General features: G+C 36.4%; 1 protein-coding gene across 3 annotated transcripts in view; it reads right to left on the reverse strand.

Moving 5' to 3' along the window:
• Positions 1-20,659, reverse strand: part of LOC107876127 (probable enoyl-CoA hydratase 2, mitochondrial) — a 79,804-nt gene that overhangs the window by 10,987 nt on the left and 48,158 nt on the right. Inside the window, exon 8 of one of the 3 annotated variants that reach the window (XR_007056702.1) lies at positions 1,827-3,133. The exons of 1 other annotated variant lie outside the window; for it this stretch is intronic. The gene's annotated coding sequence lies outside the window, so the exon portion shown is untranslated. Of the gene's footprint in view, positions 1-1,826; positions 3,987-20,659 lie in introns of those variants that run through there. One more of the 3 variants, XR_007056699.1, reaches the window with a different exon arrangement.

The following is a 20,659-nucleotide window of genomic DNA, read 5'->3' on the forward strand; positions in this document are numbered from 1 at the left end:
GATTCTTTAAAACTTTTGGCTAGAGCAGTGGCTTTGGATATAATTCCCCTCTCTAAGTATTTTTTTTTCCCTACTCTTTCACTTGTGATATCTATTGTGCATAAATCAATAATGAATACACTGTGGAAAAAGAATTTTTCTCAAATTCACCATTATATATCGTTAAATAGTTCGGAGCTAAAAGAATTTGACATAATTCATCGTTAAATAGAATTAATAATGAATATTTTATTGTTTAGCGACATAAACTATCCATCGCTAACTCCTATTTTTAATGTCTTGTAATGTTATTTTATAATTAAAAAATTTCATAAATATGTGTGAAGTTAACTAGTCTAATGTATGATATAATTAAAATTTAATTGATATCTTCTTAAAATAATTGTACAGTTGTATGTGATGAACAAAAGAAAGCTATGACAGATAGAGCTCATCTCTTCCTAAAAAATAACAAGGATGTTAAGCAAAAGGACAATATTATGTGGACTGGGGATCTTCATGCCAAATTCATAAAAAGTTTACAACAACTTGATAAAGAATGTAAGTTTATTTTACTATTAATTAAATTTTTCAATTTATTTCTAAAGAGCAACATGGATAGATAAAATTTATACTAATGCCTAATATCAGCTTGTATTTACATATGCCTCGGCTTGATTTGAAAATATTATAGTTATTAAATTATATTGCATACTTGTGGATCATGTAGAATGTTACCCAAAGGATATTCTGGAAATGATGAATGTTTCTGGTCTTACAAGGATGCATAGGTCATCTCTAGGTACGTCTTTAAAAAAATTGAAGTGACAAATTATGTAACTTTTGAATGCATTTACTGCCGTTATTCTGCAAAAGGAAATTATTTTATAAAAGTTATTTTCTCAAATTTTTATTTTACAAAACGTTTTGGTTGAACTTATTTGTTATCACACTTGTCTGAAAAGTTATTCTTTCTATAACTATTTAATTTTAAAATTTTATATCTACAGCAATAAAAGAAAAATTAATGTTATATCACTTTCACCAAAAAATATTTCAACATATCACTTTCACCAATAAATATTTCGACATTATTCAACCTTTAGTTTTGGAAATCCTTATCAAAACACTCAGTAATTAAAAGGATTAGAGATAGACTTTGTTTACTGATAAAAGTTAATTAATCATTGCTAATTTCTATATTGTTTTAGCGACAATTCAATGAAATAACATTATGTTCAATCTTTAATTCATATTGTTTAAAAAGATTGTTATCGTTCATTAATCATCAAACATCAAAAATATTTTTCATTAAAAATGACTTTGTAGTTCATATGATAATTAGATATATTCATGATCTAACTCATTTTTTCATTCTACATCTCTAAGAAATTTCGTAGCAATGTCAATTGGAAAGCTCTGGAAAAGCGTGTTGATCAACCGAGAAATCCCTAAGTGAATCTCAATAAAGTAGTATTAGAAAATTTGGGACAATGTTCTATTTCTTCTACTTGACTATTTTCAAGTTTTGATTTAGCTGAATGATTGTTTTTTTTTAAAATAAATTGTTGGGTTTTTATAGCATTTTAATATTAAATTTGCTATTGAAATGCTGCATGCTAGAGTATCTTTTGATCTTTATCTCCCACGTTTCATTGTGGTAAAAATGGTCCTTTGATTGCTCTTCTTCCATGTTCAGTTGTGGAAGAATGCACCTGACATTTTTCTTCGGTGACTTTTGTTACATCTGAGAAAATCTGAATGTCTAAGCTGATTCTATCATTGATGAGTTTCATCCACCATTGACGAGATCAAGGAGCTGAATAAAGTAATGTGCAGGGAAGAAGAAAAAGAACTGTTTCATTGCATTTTCTGATTGAAAACTGTACAAAATATCTATACACCTCACTATTTATAGACAATCTTATAAGAAACTCAACTATACAGCTTAGCATCAGCTCTCACTTTAACTAACTAACTAACTCCCACTTGCACTCACTTGCATAGTAAAAATAGAAACTATGAATGAATAGTAAAAATTGTTTTATTTGAATGGAACAGTAAAAAACTACTTCCTCGTCTATCTTGAGCTTGCAATACTCCCCCTCAAGATGAAGGGTGCAGGATATTAAGCATCCAAGCTTACCCATCAAATGCAAATGTAGAGGTTGACAGAAAATTATTAAGTAAATCAGACACTTGATCATGAGTTTGAACAGAGGCGGAGCTAGCCTCCTTTAGGGGGTTCGGCCGAACCTCCTTCGAAGGAAAAATATACTATGTATACATGATTAAAATTATTTTTATGTGGTTATAGTAGGTGTTGAATCCCCTTTGACTAAGTTTTCTTTGAATATTGAACCCTCTATGTTGAAATCCTGGCTCCGCCTCTGAGTTTGAACATAAAGAGTCTCAACCAAACCATACTTGATCTTGTATCTAATAAAGTGACAATCAGTTTCTATATGTTTAGTTCTCTCATGAAACACAGGGATTACAGCCAGTTGAATTACTGATCTTCTATCACTGATTACCTTGATAGGTTTAGTGAGAGGTACATCCAAGTCCTTGAACAGACCAACCAACCAAGTCACCTCTACAATCACTGAAGCCATGCTTCTGTACACAGCTTCAGCTGTGCTTTTGGACATTGTCTACTGCTTCTTGGACTTCTATGAGACCAAGGAATCTACAAAGTTCACTATATAGCCAGTAACAGATGTCCTAGTATTAAGACAGGCTGCCCAATTTGAATCACACCAATAAAAAAGAGTCGCAGCAGGTTGAGCCTTTAACCAAATGCCTTGACCAATAGTACCCTTAAGGTATCTAACCACTCTAGTAGTAGCCTCCTAATGATATCTTTTAGGATTTTACATGAACCGACAAAGAGTTTGAACAACAAAACTAATATCAGGTTTGGTGATAGTAGCATACATTAATTTTCCAACAAACCTCTTATAAGAGGTAATATCGGTCTAAATTGCATCTTCAAGACAACCATTTGCATGATCATGTTCCAGCGTAGTCAATTTGAGATTATGCCCCATAGAGTGAAAGCAGGCTTAGCACTACTTACGCTCTCTTAAGTCCTTCAACTTAAATTTCTTGTGTAAAACCTCCTTAGCATCAGATATCAATGAGGAACTGCTACCTATGATGAGTAAGTCATCAACATAGACTAAAATTATCACTATGTCTTTCTGTTTCTTTAATGTAAACAAGGAATAGTCATGTACACTCTGAACAAAACCAGCATTTACCAAAGCATTAGTAAGTTTCAGGTTCCATTGTCTGGAAGCCTGTTTAAGAATATAAGGATTTCAACAATCTGCATACTCTTGTGTCGCTTTGTTTTTTGAAACCTTCTAGCATCTCCATGTAAACCTCTTCATCTAGATCACCTTGTAAGAAAGCATTGTAGACATCTATCTGATATAGAAATTAACCTTTTGAAGCTACTACAACAATTACACCTCTAACTGTAACCATCTTAGACCCATGAGAAAAGGTATCATAATAATCCAAACTTTCTTGTTGACTATAAACTTTTGCTACCAATCTATCTTTGAATCTATATACCTCTTTATTAGGTTGATACTTGATCTTATAGACCCACGTGGATCCCACAGTATTCTTTTCGAGCGGTAAAGGCACCACCTCCAGGTCTTGTTTTCTTCAAGTGCTTGAATCTATAGCTTTATGTCCTCGGCCCGTCTTGAATCTACTGCAGCTTGCCTAGAAGTATGTGGTTAAACCAAGGTGGAGAATTTGCTTAAGTAGCTATGATATGACCTTGTAGTTTTATCATAGAAGAGGTAGTTTTCCAGGGACTATCTGCAGTTCTTTCCATCCTTAGAAGTAGCATAGTCCTTTAGCCAAATAGGTTGCCTGGACATCCTAGATGTTCTTCTTGGAGAACATATTGCAGGAGAAGAGGACAGTGGAATAGAGATGCAAGGGACTTCAACTTGATTATCAGATGCTGCCGTGTTTTGTGAGGTAGACTGGACCATAGAAGGATGCACATCTACATCAATGCTAGAAAATTCTATATCCTCTATAGAAAAGTAGTCCTCTAAAGGATCATCAACTTCAATAGGAACATTTGTGAGCTCTGTGTTAATGAAATTCTATCGTGATTGTGCAAAATATTATGAGAACTCAACTAAAACCAATTAAATATATTCATGGTGAACTTACACTCAAGTTTACAATGGAAAAACGTGAAGCATTTGTTATCGAGAAAGGGTTGCATCAAGAAATTATGATTAAACTTTCCTTAGGTGCACTAGTTTGAAGGACCTAAGAACACTGCTATCGAAACATCTCGGAATCAAGGATCATTGTCTAATTGGTTCATTGGACCACGACAACTCTTGCTAAGGTGCATGTGATCAATATGATGATTATGTGACTGCTTTTGCAAGATCAGTGAAATATTTTTCTTACAATGGAAAGGAGCACTAATATAGGATATTCTCATGGTTTATCGGTTTTAACTATAAATAAGAAATGACTTAGGCAACAGTGTGGATTTCTTCGCCGAACTTGGCTCTAGATCTATTTGCTAAGAGTTTGTTATTTTCTACAGAAGCAGTAGTCGGAATACCAATAGCTATAGATAAATCAACACAAGTTAAGTCTAGATCGAGCACCGCTTGGATTAAGGTGATTCCAGACCTACTGAAAAAACTTTTAAAGAAACTATAATTTTGATATTTGGACAACAAAACTGGTAAGCTTGTAGAGAGTTTCCAGAAAATTATTTATGATAATCTACCCTTGTGTGTAATTTTTGCGCAAACACCAAGGACATAATGAAAGTACATGATGTTTGATACTGAAAAAAAATTAGATACTATCTAGAATACAGGTGGTGAAGGTTGTGAAGAAGCTATTGGAGAAAAATTTCAAAGGAATATGAGAGGATTTTTGAATAAGAAGAGAGGATGGAAAGATGGAGGTCAAAGACCTCATGAAAAGAACCAACAATCAGACTTGTTGGCAAGTTCCCGTATAAAAGTTGAGGTTCATAACAATGTTGCTAAGCTTGTTGTGTCGAATGTTGATATACAGCAGCAACAAATTATTGCAAACAATAATACAATAGGTGATGTGGATGTACATGAGTTGATTGTCCAATCTGGAGAGAATTTTAAGGTCTTAGTCCCTTCATCGCAAACGAAATATGGACTACAAGTGAGGAACTTAATTGTTAAACAACACACTAACGAACAACAGTATAATACTATTATTCTTCGTTTGTACTTTGGGTACATAGAATCTATAAATGCAGAACAATAACTTCAACTAGAGTTCAAGTATAAACAAGAACACAATGAAGCATATCAAATACCCTCAACACAAGATCAAAATGACCTTTCCTAGAGGTGTATTTTATTCTTTCAAAATGTAGATGAAACAGAAATGAATAAGGTTAAGTCGTCTGAATTCATGGAGTTTCCTTAAGGAAATAATTACCCTCACTATACTCGAGGTTGTGGAATTCTTTCTCCCAGGATAAAATGGCCAAACAGACCAATTGTAGTGGTACCTCAAACAATTTAAATATCTTCGAATGCACAGAATGTTTTGATTGATCACACAGAGTAATTTGTAAGACAGGAAGTATTTTTTATTTTGAAAATTTTTGTATCTAAACCTGTGGATGAAAACAAGTTTATATAGCCACAAGATGCCTCTTCTGAAAAATGGTAAAGGTTCATCTAAAAGGTGTAACCTTTTCTGAAAATTTATGTCCATTCGTCCAAACAGTGTGACTGTTCTGAACAGGCATGCCATTTCATGAATAAGTGTGTCAGTTCATCAAAACAATGCATCAGTTTACTGAAACAATGCATCAGTTGACCGAAATAGTGCATCAGTTCACCGAAACAGTAGCACCAGTTTGATGAAGTATTGTATTAGTTCGAACTTCTGTATGCAAGTATAAATGGAGTACCATAACCAGAAAATATTTTACTGCATTTTTTGTATTTTTGGATTAGATTTCTATCTTGATTTCTTTATTTCCGTCAAATAAACTTTGTCCAAAAAGATAGATCTCATCGATAGATCATTTGGCAAATCCAAATCCAAATCCGAAGCCGAGCCGAGTGAGCGACGACGATGACGGTGTGAGGCATCTCTTATTTATTGCCTCACTTACCATGTGGAGTAAGTGTTCTTATTATAAATACTCCAAAGTTCCCTTCTCCCACCAATGTGGGAGAGTTAGTAAACTTTTTAATTTGGAGTACACTTTCTAAATTGGGTGTCTTCTTTTCTCCACCATTTTCCATTTTTCATTCACACTTCATACACACTTTGAACCCAACAATCCCCCACATGAATGGGGAATTTCTATTTTTCATAAAAGTTGTACGAACAAGTATGTGATCATCAAGAAAAGACTGATTGCATCTGGATAAGTGGGTTTCCCTTTGAACTTTCTGTAGTGAAGATGCATCGGATGCACTTTGTCACACAACTAATGATATCTTTGAACCGTCGAGCTTTAATGTACACCTAGACAATACATGTCACACAACTAGCCTTTTAACATTCATGGTTCTCACAATTTTGTTCTTTTCATCCATGAACACGTCCCGGTTTCATGAGAACTTAGAGAATAGGGCTTTACTAACATTCTCTTTGAAGTCTCTTCCACTTTGCCCTCACATAGGTGATTTATAAATGTTCAATCCTGTAGATTAAACTATTTTTTCAAATCTACCAAATTTATCTAATCATTAAAAGACTTTTCACCTTAAGTCTTATCCTAGTTTACTATACAGTCTACATCATGAGAATGGGTTGGGTAATTGAAAATGTTGAACCTGTTAGACACAACTTTGTTTGATTTCCTTGAACCTAGATCTTGGGATCTCCTGTCTGCTAGGCAGAGTTACCGTCATGCTGACTCGTCCCAGGCCTTAAACCCATTCCCTTGGATGTTCTTTCTACTCTTTCTCTAGATAGGCCTTTTGTAAGTGGATCCGACACATTATTCTTTGACTTTACATAGTCTATAGTGATAATTCCACTAGAGAGAAGTTCTCTAATGGTATTATGTCTTCATCTTATATGATGAGATTTACCATTATACAGCATGCTCCCTACCCTACCTATTGCTGCTTGGCTATCACATTGTATACATACTGGTGCCATTGGCTTGGGTCAATATGGAATATCTTCCAAGAAATTCCGGAGCCATTCAGCTTCTTCACCGGCTTTATCTAATGCAATGAATTCACATTCCATTGTAGAGTGAGCGATGCAAGTCTGTTTGGATGATTTCTAAGAAACTGCTTCTCCACCGATAGTAAACACATATCCACTTATGGATTTTACTTCATTCGATCCTGTGATCCAATTTGCATCACTATATCATTCAAGTACCGCAGGATATTAACCCAAAACTTTTTTCATTGCCATCCAATGAGTTTTGTTGGGATTCCTCATATACCGACTCAATTTAATAATTACACATGCTATGTCTGGTCATGTACAGTTCATTATATACATTAATCAACCCAATAATCTTGTGTACTCCAATTGTGAGTCACTTTCACCTTCATTCTTTCGAAGTGCAAAGCTCGCATCCAATGGAGTCTTGGCAATACTGAATTCTATAAACTTGAACTTGTCAAGTACCTTTTCGATATAATGAGACTGTGACAACGCCAACCCTTGTGGAGTTCAATGAATTCTTATACCTAAGATCACATCTGCAACTCCAGGGTCTTTCATACCAAACTTGCTCTCGAGCATTCATTTTGTTACATTTATGTCAGAAATATCTCTACTGATGATCAACATATCATCCACATATAAACATACAATGACTTGGTGATTTGGAGTGTCTTTAATATAAACACATTTATCACATTCATTTATTTTGAATCCGTTTGCCAACATGGTTTGGTCAAACTTCGCATGTCATTGTTTAGGTTCTTGCTTTAGTCCGTACAATGACTTAATAAGTCTACATACCTTATTTTCCTTCCCTGGGACCACAAAACCCTTAGGTTGTTCCATGTAAATTTCTTCCTCTAATTCTGTATTTAGGAAAATGGTTTTCACATCCATTTGATGGATTTCAAGACCATATACCGCAGCCAAGGCAATTAACATTCGAATCAATGTTATCCTTGTTACTGGCGAGTATGTATCGAAGTAATCAAGTCCTTCTATTTGTGTAAAGCCTTTTACTACAAGTCTTGCCTTGTATTTTTCAATATTATCATCCGATTTCATCTTCCTTTTGAAGATCCATTTAGAACCTAAAGGTTTATTTCTGGGAGGAAGGTCAACCAATTCCTATGTATGGTTGCTTAAGATTGAATCTATCTCACTATTGATTGCCTCTTTCCAAAAGGATGAATCTGAAGATGCCATCGTTTCCTTAAATATTTGAGGCTCATTTTACAAAAGAAATGTCACAAAATCTGATCCAAATGAAGTAGACATTCTTTGACGTGTACTACGTCTTGGATTTTCTTCATTATGTTCATTCTCAATTGGTTCATCACGAGGTCGTTTAGATCCTCCACTAGACTGTTCATGTCTAAGTTTATAGAGGTAAATATTTTCAAAGAATTCATCATTATTTGACTCAATTACCGTATTTTCATTCATATCTGTGACACCAAACGGTATCTAAAAGAGCACGAAATAGTCCCCAATGGCACAAACAGTCCACACATACAAGACACTTAACGAAAACAACAAACACCAAGTTAAAAGATAGAGAAGATATGTAACTTGACTCTAGGAGAACTCATAATTCAGCAAATAAAGAGTGTATTAATACTCTAAAACCTCTACAAAATAAGTTAACAAGAAACACGTTCTTACAAAACACAAGAGGAGTTCGGTTCCCTCAAGCACTCTTGTTTCTAGCCGATACACACAACACAAAAAGAAACCATTTCTTGTGGTGTCACATAGTGGTATACTCTCTTATTGAGAGGAATATTATGTTCAATATTACAAGTGATTTTTAAGAATAAGCTAACTAAGAGAACAAGACTAAAGAAACACCTTAAATAGTCTTTACAAAAAGGATGGCAAAAGGACCCCTATTCCCTTAATGAAGGGGGAGGGTGTGGAGTGTTTGGGGTAGCCTTAGGGGTTTATTTTGGGCCCCCCCTAATGTCATCCCCCACATTTCAATACGTAAAATCCCTTGGGAGAGTTTGCAACAAGCTCAACCGCATCAATTTTCATAAACACGCTTTGAAGCCTTTGTAGTTCCCGAGCTTGACTTCTAGTAAATAGTTTAGAGCCCGTGACACCTGTATAATCATCTCCATATTGAGAGGAGTTTGAACTCAAACTCATGGTTTCTTCATCTTAAATGGTACCAATCTATGAGAGGTCACATACGTTAACCGTGTTATGCACTTGGTATTCCAGTGGCAAGTCAATCTTGTAAGCATTATCGTTAATTCTTTCAAGAACTTGGAATGGACCATCACCTATTAGAAACAAATTTCCCTTTCTTTGGTGGAACTGGTCCTTACGTAGGTGTACCCATACCTAATCTCCAGGATGAAGTACAAGACGCCTTCTCCCTTTGTTAACTCGTTTGGCCACCTCTTGCTTCTTCTTCTCAAGCCGTATCCTCACCTTCTCAAGCAAGATTTTGATGGATTTGGCCCTCTTGTTTCCATATAAGATAATAATAAAATCACTTGACAAATGAGTTAGATCCAAGGGGGTTAGGGGATTGAAGCCGTAGACACATTCAAAGGGCATAATGCCCGTACTCGAATGGATCACCTGATTGTAAGCAAATTCTATGAGAGGTAGGTGATCTTCCTAAGATGTAAACTTACCTTTAACCATGGAACATAGCATGGAACCCAAGGTTCGATTCACTACTTCCGTTTGGCCATCGGTTTGTGGGTGGCAAGACATAGAAAACAATAATTTAGTTCTGAGCCTACCCCACATTGACTTCCAAAAGTGACTAAGGAATTTATAATCCCTATCACTTACAATGGTCATTGGGATGCCGTGTAACTTAACAACATTTTAAATAAACAAAGAAGCTACACTAACCACATCTTCACTATTTTTGCATGGAATAAAGTGTGCCATTTTGGAGAAACGATCAACGACAACAAAGATGCTATCCCGACCCCTTTGAGTCCATGGAAGCTCCAATACGAAATCCATAGAAATATCAAACCATGGGAGTGATGGAGTGGGAAGCGGGGTGCATAACCTATGAGGAAGGAGCCTCGAATCAGCACTCCTACAATCCATGCATTGGCCGCAAATTTTGACAATATTTTTGTGCATCCTAGGCCAATAGAATTGATCCTCCCATATCCCGAGTGTCATCAATTCCAAAGTGACCCATGAGATCACCATCGTGTTCCTTCATCACAAACAACTCTCTCCAAGAGCTAGAAGGTGCACACAATCGTCTCTCCCAAACAAGAACCCATCAAACACAACATAAGGACTAGACTCCAAGGGCCTCCTTTCCCTACCCAAGGCTTCACTTTACCTAAAGATAGGAGTGAAATAAGGGTCCTCGGGATACAAATACTTGAGGCTCTCAAACCCCATTAGCTTGGACGACAAAGTGGACCCAAGAATATGCTTTCTAAATAATGCTTCGGCTACCACATTATCCTTCCTACTTTTGTATTGAATCACATAGGGAAAGGTTTCAAGAAATTCAATCCATTTGGCATGCCATTTGTAAAGCTTATCTTGTGCCCGAAGGTGCTTCAAGGATTCATGATATGTTTGGATTACGAATTCCGTAAGCCAAAGATAGTGTTGCCAATTTCCTAATGCTCTAACCAAGGCATAAAACTCCAATTCATATGTAGAGTAGTTTAGAGTTGCTCCTTTGAGCTTTTCACTAAAATAAGCAATAGGCTTTAAATCTTGTATCGAAACATCCCCTATGCCTAATTTACGAGCATCACATTCAACTTCAAACATCTTATCAAAGTTAGGCAATTGCAACAACAGTGCCGAAATGAGCATATCTTTCAAGGTCTTAAAGGCCTTAGATTGCTCCTCACCCCACTAGAAAGGTTGGTCCCTTCGGATGATTTCAGTTAAGGGGGCGGAAATGGTACTAAATCCTTTGACAAACTTCCTATAAAAACTTGCCAACCCATGGAAGCTCCGAATTTCACCTACGGTTTTTGGGGTTGGCCAATCTTTAATGGCAGTTGTCTTAATTCGTCTACCTCCACTCTTCTCGAGCTTACAACAAATCCCAAAAACACAACTTTATCAACACCAAAGGAGCATTTTTCAATATTAGCATACACCTTTTCTTTCCTAAGAACATCAAACACACTTCTTGGATGTAATACATGATCAATAAGAGACTTACTGTAAACTAAAACATCATTAAAGTACACGACCACAAATTTTCCAATAAACGGCTTCATCATATGATTCATTAGCCTCATAAAGGTACTAGGAGTGTTGGTGAGACCAAATGGCATGACCATCTACTCATATAGACCAAATTTGGTCTTGAATATGATCATTCATGCATCACCCGGTTGCATACGACTTTGGTTATATCCACTCCTAAGATCAACCTTAGAAAACACACAAGAGTCATTTAGTTCATCAAGCATATAATCTAGCCTAGGAATAAGGTGATGATACTTTACCATAATTTTATTTATGTCTCGGTAGTCTACGCAAATTCTCCATATCCCATCCTTCTTCGGCACAAGCAACATTGGGACCGCACACCGACTCATGCTTTATTTGATATATCCTTTGTAGAGGAGGTCCTTAATTTGCGTTGGATTTCCTTTGTATACATGGGGTTGCTCCTATAAGAAGGTTTGTTTGGCAATTATGACCCCAAAACAAAGTTGATTTGGCGCTCGATTCCTCGAAGTGGAGGAAGTCCTTGCGGCAATTCACTTGGGAACACATCATCAAATTTCTGCAAGACATTATAAATAGAAGACGGGATAGGGTAAGTGGATGGGTTAGCATTCAAAACATATGCCAAAAGTAGCATGTGAGTAGTATCATCATACTCTTTAAAGAGGTCACCCTTACGAGCCAACATTACCATCGAATCCCTAATCATCAATGACAAAACTCCCTCTTCACCCTCACCCTTCCCACTCTCGGGTTCCTCCCTTCTGCCCGTGGTTTTTTTTTCTTTCTTTCCATTTCTTGGAAAATTCTTCATTTGTTGATATGCCTCACACACTTGTGATAGTGGTCGGAGGTTGTACTTTTGACCCTTGAACTCAAAGGAATAATAGTTAGTTCCGCTATCATGCTTGGTTGACCTATCATATTGCCATGGACGACCCAACAAAAGGTTACAAGCATGCATAGGAATGATGTCGCAAAGTACCTCATCCTCATAATTTACAACCTCGAACCAAATCTCCACTTGATGAGTCACCTTCAGATCTCCACAATTATTCAACTATTGGAGTCTATACGGACTCATATATGGAGTATTTGGCAACTTCAAGTGATTCACCATCGATTCACTAGCTACATTAGCACAACTTCCGCTATTAATAATTAAGAAGCACCCCTCTTAATAAGGTACTTAGTATGAAAGAGGTTTTCTAGTTAGATAGGATCATCCAACGCTTTGCTAATCATAACTATCCGTACCATATAATTAGGTTCTACAAGTTCACCTTCTTGAGGCCAAACCTATTTTTCTTTATCAACACTAGGCCTCTTGTCCTCCTCTCCCTCTCTATCTTGAGTGACTTCTTCATTTTTAGCCCCATCAAATCCCAATTCTTCCCCTAAGAAATACAATTTCCCTTCTCTCAATATCACATTTCTCCGATTAGAAAACTCACTAGACTTGTGTCCCCATCCATGGCATTTGAAGCATTGGAATCCCTTGACATTGGAAAAAATATTTGGCTTTCCCTCAAGATGTAGAGGAGGTGGTTGAGCACTCTTGCTTATGGGTAGAGGGGTCTTGACTGATTGTTGTTTGGATTTGTTCCACCATGATATCATTCACTTGAAAAACACTCTCACATGCGGATTCCCATGTGAGAAACTTTTTGGGATCACTTTCTTCCTTAAAGATTAGAAGCCCTATTTTGATAGTGTTGAGGCCAACATCCCTTTCCCGAAAACCTTGGCCGCCCTTACCTTCAAACCCTTGGTTCTCCCTCTAGTCTATCCTTCGATCTCTCATCCCTTCTTCCAACAAATAAGGATCATCATACATTCCATATCCTCCCCTTCGGTTCTCTCTCATAAATCCCTCTTCTTCTATTGGCGGGTTTTGGACATTTGGAATTTGGTATGGTGGATTGGCATTTAGTGGTGGAGTTCTTTGGATTAGATGATTTTGGTTTGGAGGAGTCGGATTTAAGGGTGGCATTTTGGTTCCAAGTCTGTCATGTGGGACTTGGTGATGTGGGGAATGGTTTGGTCCATCAAGGCCTCGGCCTTGTGAGTAATAGTTGGCTTGAGGTATAGAATTTGGTGCATACATTCTTTGGTGCATGGCTTCGGGGGTAATGGTTGGGGATGTGTTTTTAGGAGTTGAGAGTTGAGAACTACATTGGCTTTCTACCCGTTCCATCCGGCCACTAATAGAGGCCACTTCCACTCCCAACTTATCAAGACCCGCATTCACTCTAGCCACGTCCCGAGACAAGGATTCAAGATTAGCCATAAGAAAATTCAAAACATTTTGGTCCACAATTTGTGCATTGGATGTTTTGGGATCTATTTGTAATAATTCCATTTTCTAATGTACCTACAAAATAAACAAACGTTAGTTTAAAATATCCTCACACACTCTTAACACTTGGCTTTCTCACTTGGCCCTTCAAGTATTGTAAGCTGGCTATCAATCCTTGAGTGCTTAGGAATGAGTCTACTCTTGAGTTACAATGGATTTTGGTTTTGAAGACTCAAGGAAGTTTCTACGCACTTGAACCAAGAACAACTAAGAATGGTAAATGAGCAAAGAACCACAAAAAATGTTGACACGAAGACGTACTCCAAAACTAGTTCACAACTTAGTAGGTTGTTACTTAGTTATCAACTAGTGTATGAGTGAATAGAAAGAACAATAATAGAGACAAGGAAAGAAACTTGGAAGGTCCTATGACTTGAGTTTGTTGTTGATGTGGCCCACAATTTTTATTTTGGCCATTTGGTGTTGTTGTTTTTGTTTAAGTTTGATGTTGTGCCACTTGAATGACTCAATCTTGATTGTTTGGTGAGGCTTTTTTGGGTTTTGGAGTGAAAAAATCTAGACTTGGAACTCTTTTTCCAAATTTCAAGGTGTCAATAAGCTTTTCACCAACTTGCACCAAAATGGAAAAACACATTTTTGGCTTTGCTTTGTCCCTTCCCCCTTTTGGATCTCTTTTTTAAAAAGGTTTGACACCCTTTTGGTAAGTAAGATTTTTGTGAGGCCCTTTGTCTATTTGCCTCTTTGGTGTTGTATTTAAACTAATTCCAAGACAAACACAAAACCTTGCCTCTCTCTTGTTTTTTTTTTCAAATCAAACACACCTTTTGTTGAACATTCACCTCAAGAACATTATCAACAACAATAAAAACACTTATGAACAACAACAATATTCAAGTCATCCAACCCTTCAACAACACTACAAAAAGCTCAAATCTTGGACCTTAGACTCAAGTGTTCTAGATAAACAACAAGATAACACATGAAACTACTAAGACAAGGAAAATAACACCTATAACTAGACACAAATTCAGCTAAACAACAAGAATGGACAGATTTGCTTCTTTTTGGAATTGTCAGATTTTCAACACTTATTTTTTTTTGTTGACTTAGAGATCCCAAGATTGGTAGTTTAGGAACACAACCAGCCTTATATATGATACCAAATGATACCAAATAGTATCTAAAAAAGCACGAAACAGTCTGCAATCGCACAAACAGTCCACACGCACAAGACACTTAACGAAAACAACAAATACCAACTTAAACGATAGAGAAGATATGTAACTTGATGCAAGGAGAAATCATAATTCAGAAACTAAATAGTTTATTAATACTCTAAAACCTCTACAAAACAAGTTAACAAGCACCACATTCTTACGGAACACAAGAGGAGCTCGGTTCCCTCAAGCACTCTAGTTTCTAGCCGATACAGACAACACAAGAATAAACCCTTTCTTGTGGTGTCAAATGGTGGTATACTCTCTTATTGAGAGGAATATGATGTTCAATATTACAAGTGATTTTTAAGAATAAGCTAACTAAGAGAACAAGACTAAAGAAACACCTTAAATAGTCTTTACAAAAAGGATAGCAAAAGGACCCCTTTGCCCTTAATGAAAGGGGAGGGTGTGGAGTGTTTGGGGCAGCCTTGGGGGTTTATTTTGGCCCCTAATGTCAGCCCCCACATGTCCATATGTACACTCCCTTGGGCGAGTTTGCAACAAGCTCAACTGCGTCCATTTTCATAAACACGCCTTGAAGCCTTTGTAGTTCCCGAGCTTGACTTCTAGAAAATGGTCTAGAGCTCGTGACACCCGTATCAATCCGGATGTTTAGACCTATGAACAAAAAATCGACATGCTTTACTATTTTTAGCATATCCTATGAACACGCAGTCCACCGTTTTAGGTCCTATCTTAACCCTTTTAGGTATAGGAACTTGCACCGTTGCTAGACACTCACACTTTGAAATATTTCAAGTTGGGTTTCTTTTATTTCCATTTTTTGTAAGGAATTGATTGTGTCTTACTATGGGGAACTCTGTTGAGTATATGATTGGCCGTAAGGATAGCCTCCCTCCATAAGTTTTATGGTAAACCAAAACTTATAAGTAAGGAATTCATCATTTCCTTCAAAGTTCGTATTTTCCTTTCCGAAATTCCATTAGATTGAGGTGAATATGGGGCCGGAGTTTGATGGATTATTCCATTCTCTACACATCTTTGAGCAAAGAGAGATTCATATTCTTCGCCTCTATCACTTCTTATCATTTTGATCTTTTTGTCTAATGGATTTTTAACTTCAGTTTTATATTACCTAAATGCATCTATTGCTTTATCCTTACTATTTAGAAAGTATACATAACAATATCTAGTGCAATCGTCAATAAATGTTATGAAATACTTTTTCCCACCACGCAATGGTGTTGACTTCATATCATAAATGTCAGTGTGTATTACGTCTAAGGGATTGGAATTCCTTTCAATGGACTTATAAGGATGCTTTGCATACTTCGATTCCACATACGTTTGATACTTTGATTTATTGCACTCAAAGTTTGGCAAAACTGTTAATCAGTTTTCGTAATATTTTGTAACTAACATGGCCTAAATATTCATGCCATAAATCATAAGACTCAAGCAATTAAGAAGAATTCGAACTTTTATTTATTTCAACAGTCATTACATTCATCTTATAAAGGCCTTCGGTCAGATAGCCTTTTCCTACATACATTTCTCCATTGCTGATTACAATTTTTCCAGAAACGGTTACATATTTGAATCCGTTCTTGTCTAGAAGTGAAATAAAAATTAAATTCTTACGTAACTCCGGAACATACAAGACATTTTTAAGTGTCAAGACCTTTTCGGAAGTCATCTTTAAGCAAATTTTTCCTGTTCCTTCTACCTTAGCCGTAGCGGAGTTAGCCATGTAGATCATTTCATCTACGTGAGCTAGAGCGAATGATGAAAACAACTCCTTGTTGGCACATACATGGCGGGTGGCACTAGAATCCATCCACCATTCGTGAGGATTCTCCGTCAAGTTGCATTCTGAGAACATAGCATAAAGATTATCGCATTCTTTGTTAGATTCAATCATATTTGCTTGATCCTTATTCTTGCCTTTCTTTGGATAATCTGTGGACTTGTGGTTAATCTTTCCACAGTTAAAGCATTTTTCCTTGAAATTTTTCTTGGGTAGATTGCTTCCTTGTTCAGCTTTCTTTTTTTCTTGGAATTGTTTTAGTCATCTTCTATAATATGTGCTCCATTAATTGTAGAATTCCCCTTTGACCTTCTTTTAGTAGCTTCATTATCCTCTTCAATACGAAGTCGGACAATAAGATCTTCAACAGTTATCTCCTTGCATTTATGTTTTAAGTAGTTTTTGAAGTCTTTTCACAAAGGTGGTAGCTTCTCAACTATCGCTGCTACTTGAAAAGCATCATTCAAAATTAAAACTACAAAATAGTTTATGTGAGTATTAAGAACATTTTTAATTTGTTCAAATAAGGTATTTTTCAAAGATATACCTTCTTCTAAGAGATCATGTATAATGACTTACAACTCCTGTACTTGAGAGACAATAGATTTGCTATCTATAATTTTGAAGTCTAGGAACCGTGCAACAAGGAATTTCTTAATTCCCCCGTCCTCCGTCTTATATTTTTATTCAAGTGCCCCCCACAGTTCCTTTGATGTCTTAGTTCCACTATAAATATTATAGAGGTCGTCTTGGAGACCACTTAGAATATAATTCCTGCAAAGGAAGTCCGAATATTTCCAAGCTTCTACAATAATGAAGCGGTCTTTGTTCGAGGTTCCCTTGGGCACCTCAGGTGCGTCTTCGCTAGTGAACCATTGCAGACATAAAATGGTAAGGTAAAAGAACATCTTTTTCTGCCACCGCTTGAAGTCAATGCCCGAAAATTTTTTGGGCTTCTCTGCCGGTGCCATTGTTGGCGGAGAATTTGTACGACTTGATGTGGCAATATTAGTTATCCCCACAGACCTTGTTGCATCTATCAGTGCATCAGTTCACCAAAACAGTGGCACTAGTTCGATGAAGTATTGCAGTTCGAACTTCTGTATGCATGTATAAATGGAGTACCAAAACCATAAATTTTTGCATTAGATTTTTGTCTGGATTTTTTATTTCCATCAAATAAACTTTGTCGAAAAAGATAGATCTGATCGATCGATCATTTGCCGAATCCAAATCCAAATCCAAATTCGAGTCGAGCGAGCGATGACGGCGTGAGGCATCTCTTATTGACTCACTTACCATGTGGAGTAAGTTTTCTTGTTATAAACACTCCAAAGTTCCCTTCTCTCACCAATGTGGGGGAATTAGTGAACTTTCCAATTTGGAGTACACTTTCTAAATTAGATGTCTCCTTTCCTCAACCATTATCTATTTTATATTCACACTTCATACATACTTTGACCCCAACAAATACATCTTTAAAACCCATAAATTTGGTGACCCTTGAGATGTCACAGACAGATATGCACCGTATTCATGATGTTGTGGCGAGAAATGAAAATTCTGGACATTATTCGTGCTTGAATGTTGCTAAGAAATCATTGGATAAAAATTTAGAAGTTGATAATTTGCGGTCCCCTTCTAATTCTACTCATTTTGAACATTCCATCAGTGAAAAACATGTTACAGGTGATGAATTAGGGAACAAAATAAAGGGTGTGGATAGCAGTATTGGCAAGGACTGGACCGTGGTAGCACATAAAAAATATTTAGGCATTTGAATTGGCTCTCCTACTCACGTTAATGTCCAGCTTGCAAGGAATGTTCCATATGCTCGACCTTCTTCCCCAAATGACATTTCTCGTCCAAATACTTTTGATCTTCTCTCAGATAAATTTGGTCATGAAATTAATCCAAAAAACCTACAATGCTTATATTAAATCCAGAAGTGGCTAAAGTATTAAAGAAAAATCAATAACCTGATTTTGTTAGGAGCAACAAAGTGATACTAGCTCTCATTGTTAGGCAGATTTGGTAAATAAAGAAGAATAACATCAGGCATTTTATAAATGTATTTACATTATAGTGAATTTCTATCAAGATCTATCAAGATATACTTTTATATCTATTAGGATTTGAAGCATCCGTCTTTTACTCAGACTAGGAGTAAATTTCCCCTGTAAATAGAGGGGTTTTGTTCATTGTATTGACAATATTATGATCTCTCATCCCTCAAAAGAAATTAGAATTACTCTCTCTACTCTTCTTCTTTATTCTTGTTATTTCTTGTTTTATAACACGTTATCAGCATGAGACTCTGCTAAATAAGGTAAGATTATAAATATAAAGGTCAAGGTTAGTAATTCCTTATGTTATTTTTATTTTTCTATTAATGATATAATTATTGTTGGATTTGAGGAAAAATAATGGTTTGGAACCATTTATATTTAAAATTTATTCCTCAAGAACAATATTATCAAAAAAGATGATAATATGTTGGGTTCAAGTCCCATTAATTGATGCCTAAGATGCCTTTATATGGATCAAATATTGAGTTTGAAAGATTTCGGCTATTCTTTTGAAAATTTGTTATTTTTCTTTTCTTCTTAAAATTTCAAGAAAAAGGAAAAGAAAAAGAGTTTAACTGGCCATTTTGGCAAGACTTCACGAACAATGCACACCTGATTCTCCTCTTTCAGGATGTGAGATACGTAGGTGCCGTTCTTGGGTTTGGTGATCTTTTCAAAAAGAAAAAAATAAGAAGAGAGATTTTGAGAAAGTATTAAACTCTAACACATTTGCTATCTCTTGTTCAGTTAGTTTAAGGTGCTGGGTTTGTGGCATTTTGGCTGGTCCTTCATATTGCACCAAGTTACAGAGAACGTTATGGACAACAAGGATACCGAGTTTGTTGTCACTAATCAGATAAGGAGTTCGGGAAATGAGAATTTAGGAGCTAATGAAGAGGTTCGGAAATTAGGGCAACAAATAATAGGAATGCATCGAGCTTGGGCTAATGGGTTGCCGCCTCTTCCAGTTCCCACTGATAATCTGGAGTATATTCTTAGGTTGCCTCTCGTGTCACATGAACAATTTCCCATTTTTGTGGACATGCCACAAAATGCATCAGGATCGACTCCGGGGTAACAATATCTAACCACTTCCAATGTTCATTTCCTCACTCCCCAATCCAAGACTACCATATACTCTACTCCACCTGTTGTTCATGATTTTGTGGTGCCACCCCCACCTAAAGTTCCTACTTTTGATATTCATCCACAAGTTATTCCTTACTACTCTACAAGAGAGCCTGCATTGAATATTATTGGTGATCAGCGTTACATTTTTGAGCCTACATTCAAGTTGGCTGGTCTTTACGGTGACACTCACCCACCTGAATTTCCTCCTAACATTGAAAAGCCTGTTATGATAGAAGAAAAAGAGGAAATGACCAAAAGATTGAGAAGTTTGGAACTAGCTATGAAGTACTTTCAAGGTCTTGGGGGTTACAAAAGTGTCTCATATAAGGACTTATGTATGTTTCCAGGTGTCAACCTTCTTCCCGGTTTTAAAATGACAAAGTTTGATAAATATGATGGACGTGGGAACCCAGTGGCACATTTGAGGCACTATTGTAGCCAATTAAGGGGTGTTGGAGGGAAATAAGAACTACTAATGGCTTATTTCGGGGAGAGTCTTTCAGGCCTAGCTTCGGAATGGTTTGTTGACCAAGACATTGACAAGTGGATTAGTTGGGATGACCTAGCTAATGAATTTGTGCAACAGTTTCAATACAATGTGGAGTTGATCCCTGAGGAAAAATCCCTAACTAGTATTAAGAAGAAGAATACTGAGAGCTTCAGGAAGTTTACGATCAGATAGCACGAACAAGCTACTAGAGTGAAACCGCTAATGAAAGAAAGAAAAATAGTGGAGGTATTTATTCAAGCCCAGGATGAAACATATTATCAACACTTGTAACCT

This window comes from Capsicum annuum, chromosome 6 (genome assembly GCF_002878395.1).
Source record: "Capsicum annuum cultivar UCD-10X-F1 chromosome 6, UCD10Xv1.1, whole genome shotgun sequence".
Taxonomy (NCBI): domain Eukaryota; kingdom Viridiplantae; phylum Streptophyta; class Magnoliopsida; order Solanales; family Solanaceae; genus Capsicum; species Capsicum annuum.